Source organism: Zonotrichia leucophrys, chromosome 9, assembly GCF_028769735.1.
Source record: "Zonotrichia leucophrys gambelii isolate GWCS_2022_RI chromosome 9, RI_Zleu_2.0, whole genome shotgun sequence".
In the NCBI taxonomy this organism is placed as follows: Eukaryota; Metazoa; Chordata; class Aves; order Passeriformes; family Passerellidae; genus Zonotrichia; species Zonotrichia leucophrys.
This window is the reverse complement of record NC_088179.1, coordinates 9,486,271-9,500,055: the sequence shown is the minus strand read 5'-3', so window position 1 is coordinate 9,500,055 and position 13,785 is coordinate 9,486,271. Positions and strand designations below refer to the sequence as shown.

General features: G+C 41.7%; 1 long non-coding RNA gene across 3 annotated transcripts in view; it reads left to right on the top strand.

Annotated features, from left to right (window-relative positions):
- Positions 1-13,785, top strand: part of LOC135451910 (uncharacterized) — a 113,537-nt gene that overhangs the window by 70,178 nt on the left and 29,574 nt on the right. Inside the window, exon 6 of one of the 3 annotated variants that reach the window (XR_010441475.1) lies at positions 11,260-11,386. The exons of the other annotated variants lie outside the window; for them this stretch is intronic. This is a non-coding gene — a long non-coding RNA (uncharacterized LOC135451910). Of the gene's footprint in view, positions 1-11,259; positions 11,387-13,785 lie in introns of those variants that run through there. 3 annotated transcript variants of the gene reach the window in all.

Here is a 13,785-nt window from a genome sequence, read left to right as displayed (position 1 = left end):
AACAGACAATTTTTTTGGCAATAAATATTAAAGTGAAGTTATTAAATCTGTCAAACTTGCTGAATAATATAATTAAAAACAGCATACGGTGTTCCACCAGGTCTGGTTGTCACCTGAATTTTGAGTTTGCAGTTTCAGATTGTGTGCCATTTTTGCTGCTGCAACTGTATGCCTGACTTGATAACACAGTGATAATCCAAGGCTTAAACTGTACATTCCCACAGGACTCGAGCTGCTCTTATATGTGTAAAATACTAAGTAGCAAAAATACTTCCTACACTACATTCCACTCTTGGGAAAGTCTTCATGAAAGTTGTGCTATCCTCCCCCTTCAAGCAAAACCTTTGATGTGACACTGACACTGTGTTTGAGGGTGTCTTTCAAGCAGGCATGAGTGCTTATGTGTTGCCAAAAATGAGCTGCAGCTGAGCCCAAAGCTGTTCTGACTGTGGCTCTGGGATGGACTCGCTGATTTGTGATAAGTAATCCTCTGAGGCTTCTGTGGTGCAGACAGCTCTGTGTATTCCTCTGTAGAATGCTAGAAAATTTGCTTGTGTTTCCTATGGGATATTGGAGGCTCAGCTGCAGTTGAACTTGTGACACTCTGACCTCAGCTTCACTGGCTGCACTGATGCTTGCCAGGATCCCTGGAGAAGGAGCCTGTGCTGACTCAGTGGGGCCGTGGCTGTGCTCTGCTTCTCCTTGTGCCAGACAGGTGAGCACAGAGTGGGCCAAAGAGCCTCTCAGCTTGCTACTGTCTCTGCCCCTGCTGAACTTTGGAGCTGGTAGTTGGAAGGCTTCCAAAGATCAACAGAAACATCCTATTTCTGCTTCCCCTTCTTTATCCACAAAGCCTTTTCAGGTGTTATTTGAAGCAGAGGAGCTCATGAGCTCATTGTCACCTGCAGATAGACTCTCTTACGATTTCCCAGTGCAAGGGGATCCCTGCAGTTTCCTCCCCTGAATATGGTGTGTGTGAATGTTAAAGAATGGCAAACAGAAATTATAGCTAATGGCCCTTGTATTTGACAGGGCATCGTCCCAAAAGATGTGAGGCCAAGAATGCATAACTATTCTAGAAATAGATGTTAGTGAAGTGGAGCAGAGTGGCCAGAGATGTCATGGCCATATTCCTCTCGGGATGTCACTCTTGGGTGATGCTCATGTGGAGGATACTGCACCTTACCTGGCTTCTGTCATCCCCTTAGTACGTGTGACCCAATTTCCCAGAACAAATAGCAGCTCTAAGTTCATTGCTAAAGAAATACTGTAGAGAACCACTCAGAACAGCTCATAGGAAAAGAAAGTATGGCCACTGCATTCCTTAACCATGTCTCTGGTCTTAACAAAATCTGCATACCAAAAAGAATTTGAGTCTCATTCATCACTTCCTATTTGTCTTAAAGTGAATGCTGTAGATGGGATCCGATTACCATGGCACAAAACCCTTTTGTGTTACTTTGCAGTGACACAGTTTTGCACCAAGATGTTATGGATCCTGTTTTCCCAAGAGCAGCCTGTGGCAGCTGGGATTTCAAAAGCTTTAGGATGCTTTCCAGCACAAATGGCATGTTCCTCAGCAGTCCTGCAGCTCCCACAAGCCAGCAGTGGTGGTAGACCAGAGGCAGCTGTGGAAAAGCCCCTCCTCAGCTGAGGCAGCAGGGCATGCCCTGGTAGTGGGAAGAGGTGGCAGAGGTAATTCCTTTGTGCTGGATGCTCTTCTTACCAAGGTGGCTGAAGAAATGCCAGTAGTGTGTTTAGAAGACAGCTTTCACTATTTTTCTGTACATCCAACTCTTTTTGGAACTTTGCTGTTTAACTGTTTACAGATCAGTTTTGGGAAATAAGTTCCCAGATTGTTGCTTACATTGGTTTCATTCCCTGTTCTTTTTGCGTAGTGTTTGTTGGTCACAGAAATCATGGGCTATTATTTGCTTGATATAATTGTTTTACAAGAAGAATAATGATAGGCTGGTTTGGATTGGTTAAGACATTAAAAGTAGGTCCCCCTAGACCAGGTTACAGTGCCCCATCCAGCCTGGCCCTGAACAATTCCGGAGTTGGGGCATCCACGGTTTCTGTGGAAAGCCTGTGCCAAGGTGTCACCACCCTCACAATAAAGAATCTAATCTAAACCTACCATTTTTCAGTTTAAGGCCATTATCCCCTATTCTCTCCTTGAGAAAAGTCCCACTCTAACATTTTTGTAGGTTCCCTTTATGTACTTTAAGGTGCTGTAAGATGTCCCCAGATCTGCATCTTCTCCAGCCTGAGCAACCCCAACTCTCTCACCCTGTTTTCAAAGGAGAGGAGCTGCAGCCCTCTGAGCATTTTCCTGGCCTCCTCTGCATTTGGTTCAGCTGATCCACATCTCCCTTATGCTGGGGACCCCAGGCTTGGGTGCAATACTCAAGGTGGGGTCACACTGTGTGTGTGACTGCCCAGCCAATTCCTTACCCACCAGCAGTGATCCATCCACCAAATCTGTGTTTCCAGTTTAGAGACAAGGGTGTTGTGCAGAACAATGTCAAACACTCTGCACATGTCAAGGCAGACCATGCCAGTCGCTCTTCCCTTACTCGCCAACACCTAAATGAACAGCAAGTAACAATGAATAGCCATAAATGCTCTTATTTATGCATGAATTGTCTCTCTAGCATTCTAATATTAGCATTTGTATGGAGGAGAGTAATTCCCACAATATTGTGAAACAAAACTTTTGAACAGATATTTGTGTGTTGAATATGATGAGAATATTTAAACATCTGGTATTTGAATATGAAGTAGAAGCACGCATTTGCTTTTATGATTTCATCAGAGAGAGCTCAGGGGGTGATTTTCAAAGGCATTGAAGACAGAAGAACTAGTTGAGACTCAGAAGTTTTATGATGGGGAGCTGTGCTTGAGGAGACATGAATTCCAGTATGTTTTTGTACTGAATTGGAACAAAAAGCGACATTTCAAAATTTTCCACTCAAAGGAAAATGGGCAAACATGGTTTAAGTTTTCCTAAATGAAAGAGGTGTCATAACTTCTGACTCCTGGCTCTGCCCTGCTTCCTTGGGGCACTCTGAGAAGCTCCCAACCTGTGGCAAGCAGCTGAGGAAGCTCCCTGAAGTGCCAAGGGTTGCTCAGGTTGGAGCCGTGGTGGCTGTCAGGCTCCAAAATCTGTGGAAGGAAATCGGGAACCCCTGAATATGTCAGCTATAATTGGGGGGCTTCCAAGCATTATCCTGCTGGTTTGCTCTGGTAGTCATTGTGGCAAGGTTGTTGTCCAGTGCAGGATCTGGGAAGGTGGGTTTGCAGCAGTGAATCAGGCTAAGTGGAAGGAAATACAGTTGTGCTTCCAACAGGAATCTGCTTGTCTTGCACCCTTTCTGAGAGATATTCACCAGGTTGGAATTCACCTGTTGAAAAGACAATGAGGTTTGGATATCAAATTGTTACAGTGTTTTGGAGAATTTCACTTGAATTTAAAAATGACTCCATTAAGAATAATTTCAGGTAAGAAGTCTTCCCTTCCCTGCCCCATTACCTGTCAGGGAAATGAGCAATTTGGCTTGATTTTTTTTGTGGTTTTGCTTTGAAGATTATCTATTCCCACTCTAACTTAATATACCCATAAGCTTTAAGATATTATAGCTTGTGCTTGCAAAAAAATTTGGAAAATTATTTTTAAAAAGCTATGCCAGTTTGCACCTATTTGGGGTCTGTTTGCTCATTTTTTATGGGATAAATACAGCCTTGTAAGTGTTGGCAGTGTTAAGGGGCAGCTAAAGCAAGCATGATAAACAACATTTAGACAACCTGTAATCTAATTTCTTTTTTTAAATGAATAGGGAAAATTATTTTATCCCATTGGGAACCAACTTGTCTATTGGCCAATGGTGTAAAAAGCAGCAATCCAGACTCCTGTACTGGAACAGGGAAAAGGTATCCATTAGAGAGAAATAACAAGGGCATGTGAGGGTTAAGCTGAAGAATGTACCAGCACAGTTCAGTAGAAAAAGGAAGGCATGCAGGGAAAGCTACTGCTGACATTTATTTGTTTCTTTCAAGTATTTTACCTTGAAAACTGGAGCTATTTCTCATTTTTATTTTCTCATAAAATAGGCCAAACATTCAATGGAGAAGGAGAGTTGGTGGACTTGTTGTTTTAATAATGAACATATGCCTGCATGTGTGTGATTTCTTTTTTATGCTTTATAATTGGCATAAACTCCTCATGTGACAAGTCTTCAACTTTAACTACTGAACTTGTGCAGACATCAAAAGTCATTGTGGAATTTCAGACCTTTGATGTTTGTTTTAACAGCAGAGCTGATGGCTGCTAAGGAGTAGCTACCAGGAACAAACAGATTTTCTAGGTCTCATCACACACAACTTATTTTCTCCCCATTTCTGACATTTTTCAAAGTTGCACAAATATTCATAGTGCTTAGTTGTATGTACTTCTGTAGTTTCTGATGTTCATAATGAGAATTTGGTCTAGAAACAAAAAAAATCTGATATTAAAACCTGCCAGTCCCACCCTCCACCCCCAAGGTTTCACAATATTGTGTAGTGAATTTTTTATTGGCATTTAGTCTTCGTCTTGCATGTCCTATTTTGCCTAAGTTGTATCTTCCTAACTCTGTAAGTTCTCATGGATGTGTATTCACTTGTTTCACTAATATTAAACCCAACGCCTCCCTGCAAAAAGAACCCCAAACCAAAATCCAAACCCAACAAACAAACCATATTTATTATCTGAAGTCTTGCAGACAGGTCTGGTCTCACATTTTCCTCCCATTATATAACTCAGTAATCCTGATTGCTATTTCAAGTGCAAGCACAAGCAGATTCTATCACCCAAGAGCCTCCAATTCATGTGGCACTAACTACACACAGCTCTGCAGTGTGCATGAACTCTTCTTGAGTAGCACTGTTAGGGAAAAGGAGTTACAGATGGCAGTGGAAGTGAAATTGCAAAAAAGGAAGAAAAAAATAACGGTAAAGAATGAGGGTGAAAGAAAAAAGGAGAACAAAAGAGGCAAGAAAACAAAAAGAATGGGAGAGAAGGAACCAGAGGTATAGAATTGTGTTTTTGTCCTTGCCTAGGCTGCTGTTTAAGTTGCTCTGGGTGGATCCAGCTGCTTTATGTAGCAAGGACTGCAAACAGAAATTCTGCTGGGTTCAGACAACCCTTTTGAGAAACAAAACAAAAGAAAGCTTCCTGTTAGTCTGGAATCTACTTCATAGGATGATCTCCTTCCACACTGGCTTTTGAGCAGGTTTGCTGGGAAGGGCCAGCCTAGCACTGCACATGAGACCCCAGTACCCTGTGGATCTGAAGTGTGGGCTGTGTGAGAGCCTCCTGAGGCACGGGCAGCCCTCCTGTCAGGAGCAGGCAGGATGCCTGTGACCTGTGCTGATCTGCTCTGTGCCTGCAGTCTGCTGACCCAGGCCATGAACTTTCCCTGCTCAGGGCTGCAGGCATGTCTGCTCAGTTCCCTTTCCCTTACCTTTGCACAGGCATGGATTGTTTCTGTCAAATACAGAGCTAAGCACTTTAGGAGATTTCTGTGCTTGTGCGTATTTAAGTAAGAGGATTAAAAACAATAGTTCAGTGTCTGGGACACTCCCCAAACAGTGTCCTTATTTGGCTTCTTGCTGAGGTGTGAATACTTTTTTGATGATGGAAAGTAATTTTCGTCAGTGTTTCTGAGAGATTTTCAGGCTGAGACATGATTGTCAGACTTCTGTGAGTAAGGAATATGAGGACATGTTCCTGCAGCCTCATATATGAGCACCATGCACACATTGGTTCATTTCTGTAGCAAGTAGCCATCACTGCATAGCATCTTAAAGGCTTTTTTTTCCCAAGGAACATCTGCAATCTGCTGGATTCAACTGACTGCTGGTATTTGTGTTTGGCTTTAACAGATCTATAAGTGCATGAACTGTCCTGTGTGTCCAGCAGCAACTGCTGATCATCTGCAGAGACCATGAGCAGCACTTAATTGAGCTGATGGAAATTTTCAGTTAGCTAGAGCTCTGACTTCATAGCTATCACAGTGATGTTTCTGTATCAGTAGTGTGATGGGGTGAGGAGATTCCCCTGCAACCAGCCCATGTCATTCCATGAATAATTAACAAATGCAGATATGTAATTCTTCATGAGTGACGCAGAAACGTGTGAACAGCATTCACTTCCCCAATTTCTGATAAAATGGTTTATTTACTTATCTCAGCTCATCCCCCTGGGTATCATAGACCCATGGAGCCTACTGTCTGAATCCAAGTTATTCTCTGGAACAACAGGCAGTATTTTCAATTGACTGTGCAATAAACTCAGCAATACAGATGTTTCAGACAAAATGTGGCTCCCTAAGGAAAAAACTCCACAAAAGGATTAAAAAGGATCTGTAACCACCATGAAGGGGTGAGGAGCAGCTGCAAGTGGGGTTTTCCAGAGTTCAAAGAACCACCCTAGAACACATGGCCCATCCTGGCTAACACAACCCAGAGCAATGATATGTGGTCACCTGTAATAACCAGCTATCAATTGGGATTAGCCTTTCAGGTGAGCAAACCTTTAGCAGGGATTGGAACAGAGCTTTTGGGACCACAGCAAGGTACTTTGCCTTCTGTCACAGAGCATGATGTGTCTAATTTAGTCTGAGTCGTGGGTGGAAATGCTTACACAGCAGCTTCAGGAAAAGGAGGTGGAAGAGACACAACAAACAGTTATAGCCTGGTGGTAAAGATGCCTGCCTGCCAGGACAAATGTAGGGGTGTGAAATCTTTTTGGGATAAGATGCAAATTGGCTCAGGTGGAATAAGTGTAGTATAGTGGCCACTTCTGGTTTGTTTGGGACTATTTCACAAAGTCAGGGCCTAAGCTTCCAATAGCTTGAAGGGGATGCATCCCTTTGAACACCAGTTTAAGTTTTTAAACCACAAAATGCAATTCTCCAAACTCCATGCTAGTTCCTGTGCATCAGGGAGGTGCGTAACTCTTTCCTTTCTGATGTTCAGAAGTATCTCTGACACTCACTGTTCTTCTACACCACCACAATAGAGTTCTGCTGCTGCCAGGTACCAGAAATTTGTCTGGTGCTTGCACTTTGACAGAAGTGAAACATCTGGTGATGTGCAAGAGCCCGGCTCACCTGCCTGCTGAAAATTCAGCAAACTGAAGGCTCTGCAGAAACCACAGTGGATCTGCAAATCCTGCTGTGCAAACAGCTACCCCTGTAATTGAAATGGGAAAGATGCATCCTTGGTGGCACTTGTGAGGGGAAACAAACTGCACAGCTGCTGCAAGCTCCAGGGGCAAGAGAGGAAAGTGGCAATAAGGAGATCACCTGTTCAGTTTTCCACGTAAATCTGTCCTGGATGGAGCCCTTGCCCCGTGTTGCAAACTGTGAAATTAGATCCCAGGAGGGTTCAAAGTGTGTTGGCTCAGCTGCTCTGTCCAGCAGGCTCAAACCTATTTTGGTACAGAGAGGCTGAGGATCAGCAGTTTCTTTCTTACTCTCTTTTCAGAACTCTCCTGCTTCATACTCCTTAGGTCAGAGAGAAAGAATGTGTCTTACTCTCCTCCAGATATTTTGTCTACTTATATAGGAAGCAGGAGATTTGTTGCTCCAAAATCAATTTGAGCATTTTTGCGCAAAAATAGAGAAAATTATTTGCAGAATACAAAAAATACCATTTAAACCATGAACTGAAATGTGGGGATTTCACCAAACCAGAGGCTGCTCACTCGAGTGTGCTTCTTCCCTCTCTTGGGCCACAGACAGACTGTGATATTGTCCTGGTTTCCTTTTCTAAGGATAATATGGTTTTGTGATCATCCACAATGGTGCAAGTAATACCTCAGTCAGCCCAGTCATTATTCATAAAATGTACCTAAAGTAGGCTTTTGTTTTTATTGGTTTTAAAGGGCAGAATATGAGCTCCTGAACTTTGTTTTAATTTTTCACAATGAGTAATTAATACTTTTACCTGCTGTTCAGTTCTTTTATGGACTAAATAAACAGCTGGTTTAAATAATCACTATTCTGTTAAGCCTGGCACAATGATGCCAGTGTAAACCATTGAACAAGTTGGCCCTATTTGACTTTTTCAAAAAGATTTTTTACACTAGCCGAAAAATAAATTAAGAAGAGGCATAGTGCATATCATTGAGGAGTCTACCCATAACAAATCAGGTTCATAAACAAGTGAGATGTGGAGCAGAACAGAAAATTTGGCAGGAAACAGATCTTACTCTAAGCTGACAACTGCTTATATGGCAAACTGTAGAAAATATCTTTACAAAAAAAAAATACATACCAGGTGTATGGATCCTTTAGCAAGTGGGAGACAGAACTCTTGATGAAATAATATTAACATGGTCATCAAACAGCTCAGTAAATCATTTAGATTTGCTAAGATCCTTTCTGCAGGAAAAAAAATCACCAATAGAAATGTACACATGCAGAATGTTACTGCAGCAGGAATGATAATTTCTAGAATATTTCAGCTGCTAAAGACATTGCTTCGCTTAGGGCAAGGCATTCCTTTCCAGCCAGCCAAAGCAGCAGGATCTGTACATGGCAAGGGGGAAGTTTGTACTGTGGGGCATAATCCACTTTGATACCTGGGACATGAATGTCCATGGTCCCAGTCACTCCACTCCCATTGTACCATTATGTGCTTATTTATTAAACATTCACTCTAAGTGAAAATTAGACCTTGCTAAAGCAGAGACTGAATGCTTTCCTATTTCTGATCATTCATATTTCGCTTATTCTGAATCTCAAAAAGCTTGCACCCCCCTTGTAGATAATGTTTATTTACCTTTAGCACAGTGTACAGTGAAGCCAGTAATCTGTATCTTCAGTGCTGCAGTTAATGGATTATGACAGGAGGGGCTTTCAGGGAGCTGGGATGCAGCTAATGATATCTTAATCCTTTTTTTTCTTAAGCACTTAGGGTTTTGAGTCTTGAAACTGCATTGAATGTGTATTAGCAAATCAAGATGGAGGAGAAGTTACACATCTTTAATTTTTACATCAGCAAATGGATGGGACTTTTAAGTTGAATACAACAGAGAGCATGTAACTGTTGTACTTAAATAGTTAGAAAGCAATTTACAGTACTGAAACAATCTCAAGTATGCCAGCCTTCATATTTATTACTCTCTCTCCATCCCTTTTTCTTCCTACATGCAAGTAAAGAAAGCTGACTGCCAGTGATATTACTGATGGTATTTTTCTTTACTAGACAAACAAAGACTTAAAGTTGCTATGGAAATACACAAATCTCACAGTTCATACATTTATCAAAGGAGAATCATCATCATCACATAATATTTATAGAGTGCACACTGTCTCCTACATGCTTATCATAAGACTCTTAATGTTGAACAGAAAAATGAGCTGCACTATTTCATTGATGTCATGTCCATTGATCAGTGCCTATGTGACCAATTTCTCATTTTAACTGCGTTTAAGGTGAAAATCACAGTCCCCAAACCCCAAATATGCAGGTATTATTTCAGAAGGCCATGGCTTTCCAGAAAGCCAGCTCTCTGATTTTTTTATATTTTTGCATGTTTGTTTTTATTAATGAACATTTCTTCGAGTGAGTTTGATTTTGTTCCCCATCCTCCTCCTTCTGTAAACACAGCAAAGGAGGCAGTAGTTTTTTTTTAATGATAATTTGAGATGTAGTAGCTCATTGCACCAGATGTTCTAGTGCTGCTGTAGAAACGCCCAGTATCTTTATCTTTCTGCTTTCTAACTTTGGATCCCCTTTGTTCTTTAGAGGCCTCTGGGGCAGTTGCATGAGGTTAGATTAGAAACTGGTTCCCATATTTGAACATGTGAATGCTGATGAACTAAAGCCCCCCAAAGCTTTCTGTGTTTATGTAGCATGGATGCAAACATTCATCATCCCTTGCCTTGGTTCCAGTTCTCAGATTTATTTCTGAATGGCTTTTGCATGAGCTTTTCTGTCACGTATTTCAGTTTCACAGATTACCGGCACCATTGGAGCAAATCATCTGAGCACTGAATGTGTAAGCAAAACTGAGATATCCAACATTTGTATAAAGGCAAATACATTTAAAAAAAAAGTCAAAATGAGCAAATCCCTAAGCAAAACTATTGAGTTGATAGCCTTGAAGAAAAAAAAAAAGGCACAAATCTAAAATAGTTGTGAATTTGCAATGTAGGAATGGCACCAATCCAGAAATTTATTGAGTATTTTGGTAGAGGAGTTTTTAGTGCTATCATTTCAAATATTTGCTTTGTTTCACAGTGCTGTGTTTTCAGTGGTATTCATGAAACTCTGAAGTTTCTCAGTGATGTGATCAGAACCCCAAAGCCCTGTTTTTGAGGTGAACGTTCCTATGCCTGTGTTGTCAGGAGTGAACTGAGAAGCCTGACACATGAATGGAGTGAGAATATCAGAAGCAAGTGGATGAAGGCAGTTCTTTGTCATCTGATTTCCTAAGGAAATATGGCTTGCATATTGTACTTTGTGGCTAATTTCAATTTTAAAGGGATGAGTTATCAGAAAAACATTATTCTCTCAAAACTTTGTGTAATAAATGAGAGGAGTATATATAAAGATGATCCCGTAATTCTGTCCTGTACATTTTCTACCAATGCAGAAGGCTACATGCTGAGTTCATACATTATTTGGCATTGGTGTGTACATGGAAGGAGTACTTTATAAATACCCCAAACTCTGAAAAATCTTCTGCCAGAGTTTGCAGGAGCCTGATTTTAGTAGTTCTAATGTCATGGTACTATTTGCATTTTCCCTTTGTCCCTCACCTGCAGAGAAAGTTCTCACTGAGTAGATGATCAATCTTAAAGTAAAGCTAGTCTGGCAAGAGAAAGCATCATGGTATAACTTGTGTCATGTCAATGAGCTCAACAGGTGTGAGGCATGATAAATGGCACATTGCTAATAACAGCTGACTAAATTTCAACCAGATACTGGTCTTTTAACTATCATCCTTCCTTGCAGTCTGCTCTGGGGGGTAGGAATTCTTAACACAATTGCTGGTCTCAGCTACAGGATTTTTGTTCTTATTTTTAAAGTGCTATTGATCCATAATGTATGTAACAGTCACTGGGGGCATTGAAGAGGCTGTGGAATTATAGCTGTAAAAGACCTCTAACATGCACTGTTTGTGGATTTAGTGTGTGTTTCTTTTGATAAGGGTTACTATTTTCTATATCCTTTTTAACCAATGTGCTGTCTCTTCTTTTGCAGGCCAGTGATTGGCTTAAATACTGGTGGGACAGACAGGTGATGATACAATTAGTTACAATTAAAAGACAAGATCTAATTTCATTGTGTAACTTAGCTACTTGTCTTTTCCTAATTAATTGTATTTTAGGGTAGACACACTATAAACTAATCAGTCTATTGTCCCATGCCTGCTAATTTTGTAATTAATTATTATTGCTAGGGATGAGTGAATAATTTCTAAAAGAAACTTGATGACTTTTGCCTTTTTTCCATTAATTAATCCTGTACAAGCATAAGGGTTTTCTGAAATTCACTTGTTATTTTAGTGTTATTCACTGAGTTACTCTTCATCAGTACCCAACACACAGTTCATCACAACCTTTAAAGACTGAAATAAATTGCATTTTGGCCAGAATCAAATGAGCATGTTACTTGTCACCCCCCTTTTTTAGCAGTGTGTTCCTTGCAGTTCTGGTTTTGCTGTTGTTGTGGGATTTTTTTTTCAGGTTTTTTATGGTTATAATCACTAATGTGATATTTACTTTGTATCAGTGCTCTCCCAACATTTAGCTATTGTTTGGTTTTTTTTATTTGGAATATTTTTGCCTGTTAACTTGTTTGGTATCACATCAAAAGGTATAAGGCAAATGAAGAAAGAAGCTGGAGAGGTTTGTTTAGGAAGGCTGTAAGATCTGCAGTTTTGCTGCTGGGTACCATCCCTATTAAATAGTTTGTGGAACCAGGCAGTCGAAATCCAGCTCTGCTACATCCTGACATGAATGGCATCTCTGCACCCAAGCAGTGTTTTATGATTTGAGGGTTTTTTGTAGGCTGCCTCCATTGAGGCAGTAATAGTGTGTTGTAGACATGTCATTTTGTTTAGCTGTGCTTTTCCACTGTCAGTTCATCCCTCTTGAATTTCTGCTCTGCTTTCTTGGCAGAGTGAAGTAACTGGTAAACTGGGCCCCACTCAGGCCAGGTTTGCATTCTGTGTTTGATTTGGGCCTGAATCAATGTTTATGTCGCCATTTACTAACCATCCCCACTGTTAAATAAACAGGGTCATTGACCTCAGCCTGGTCAGTGACACTGAGGTTTCTCTTCTGAGAAGCAAAGATCCAGCTTTCCTGGACTTGAGGTGTGCTCAGATGCTTTGATGCAATGTCAACACAAGAATCTGCATTAATAGCAGAGAGCAGCAGCTGAGAGGTGGCACAGCCCAGCTCCTCGGTGCCTCTGAGCTCTAAGGCAGTGGAAGGAAGGAAAGCAGTCCCTCTGCCCTGCCATGGGCCACAGGGGTTTGGGTACCTCATACTGACTGCTCTGGAGCAGAGGAGGAGCCCTCGTACTGCTGGGCTCCAAACCCAGCTGAGGAGGGGGTTGAGAAGTTTCCCTTTTCTGCCTCTGGGCTCTCAGATGCCTTCTCTCAGCAGGGAGGCACACTGGCTCTGCTAATTTGGACATGAGCAGCAACCAGAGGAGACTGGCCAGGCCAAAGCCCCTGAGCTCAGGCTTCAGGCCAAATACACAATGTAGACATGTCCTAAGAGATGGGAGTGAAACTGTGAGCCTGGATTTCACTGGCAGAACCCACAGAGTCATTCTACCCCCCTGTATGCAATAACTCATTTTGGACAAAGCTGTTGGACTGTGTGTGTCCTCCAGTGTGACATTCCTGGTGAGCCCTCAGCTCAACCCTTGGGCTCTGTTGCCATAGCTCTGTTTTGCTACTGTTTGCCATTCCTAGCTGATAACCTTCTGAGGTTCCCATTACTTCACACTCTCAGTGGATGCCCAGAATCCACTTCAATTGTTTCCCATCTTTTTTGGTGTGTGCTTCCAGCTCCTGAGCTCTCCTGCTGCCTTGTCAGATAACACTCCACCTCAGCACCTCCCCTGAGGCTCTTCAGTTTCCAGACTACCTATGGTATTTGTTTTTCTTGGTCTCCTCATTCCCAGGCAGGCACAGCTATTATGGACTTGTCTCGGGAAAAGACCAAAGCATTTGAATGTTCTTTTTCACCTCTAATGAGCTTCTCGGGGGGAAATCAGATTGCTGTGTTAGGGCATAGTGTTTCTGACAAATGTCTTCAGCAACCATCCAATGGCACCAAATGTGTCCACTACTGCATTTTACAGGACTGAATTTATTTTGGAGAATGAAGTTTGTTTTCTGACAAATGGGCTGTTGTTTTCAGCAAGGTGGATGCAACACAAGTGCTTTGGATGTAGCTGGGAAAGGAATGAAATGAGGAGCCTCTACTCCCTCCTAATGTGGAACTAAGTATCACAGCAGCTCTGCATGAGCATTAGGGTAGATTTGCATAAACATGACAGGAATCTGAAGATTTTCTAGAAGGAAGACTGCAAGTGAAACCCTTGCTTACCTTATTCTACTACAAACTTGTCCGGTTATCTCGGCTGTTTGTGGGGCCTGGAAAGGCCCGAGGTGGCCTTGGGGCAGCTCGCGTATCGAAGGACGAGAAGAGGCTTCAGTTCTTCTTTCGGTTTTTATGTTTATTAATTGTTTATCTAAAAGATGTTCTT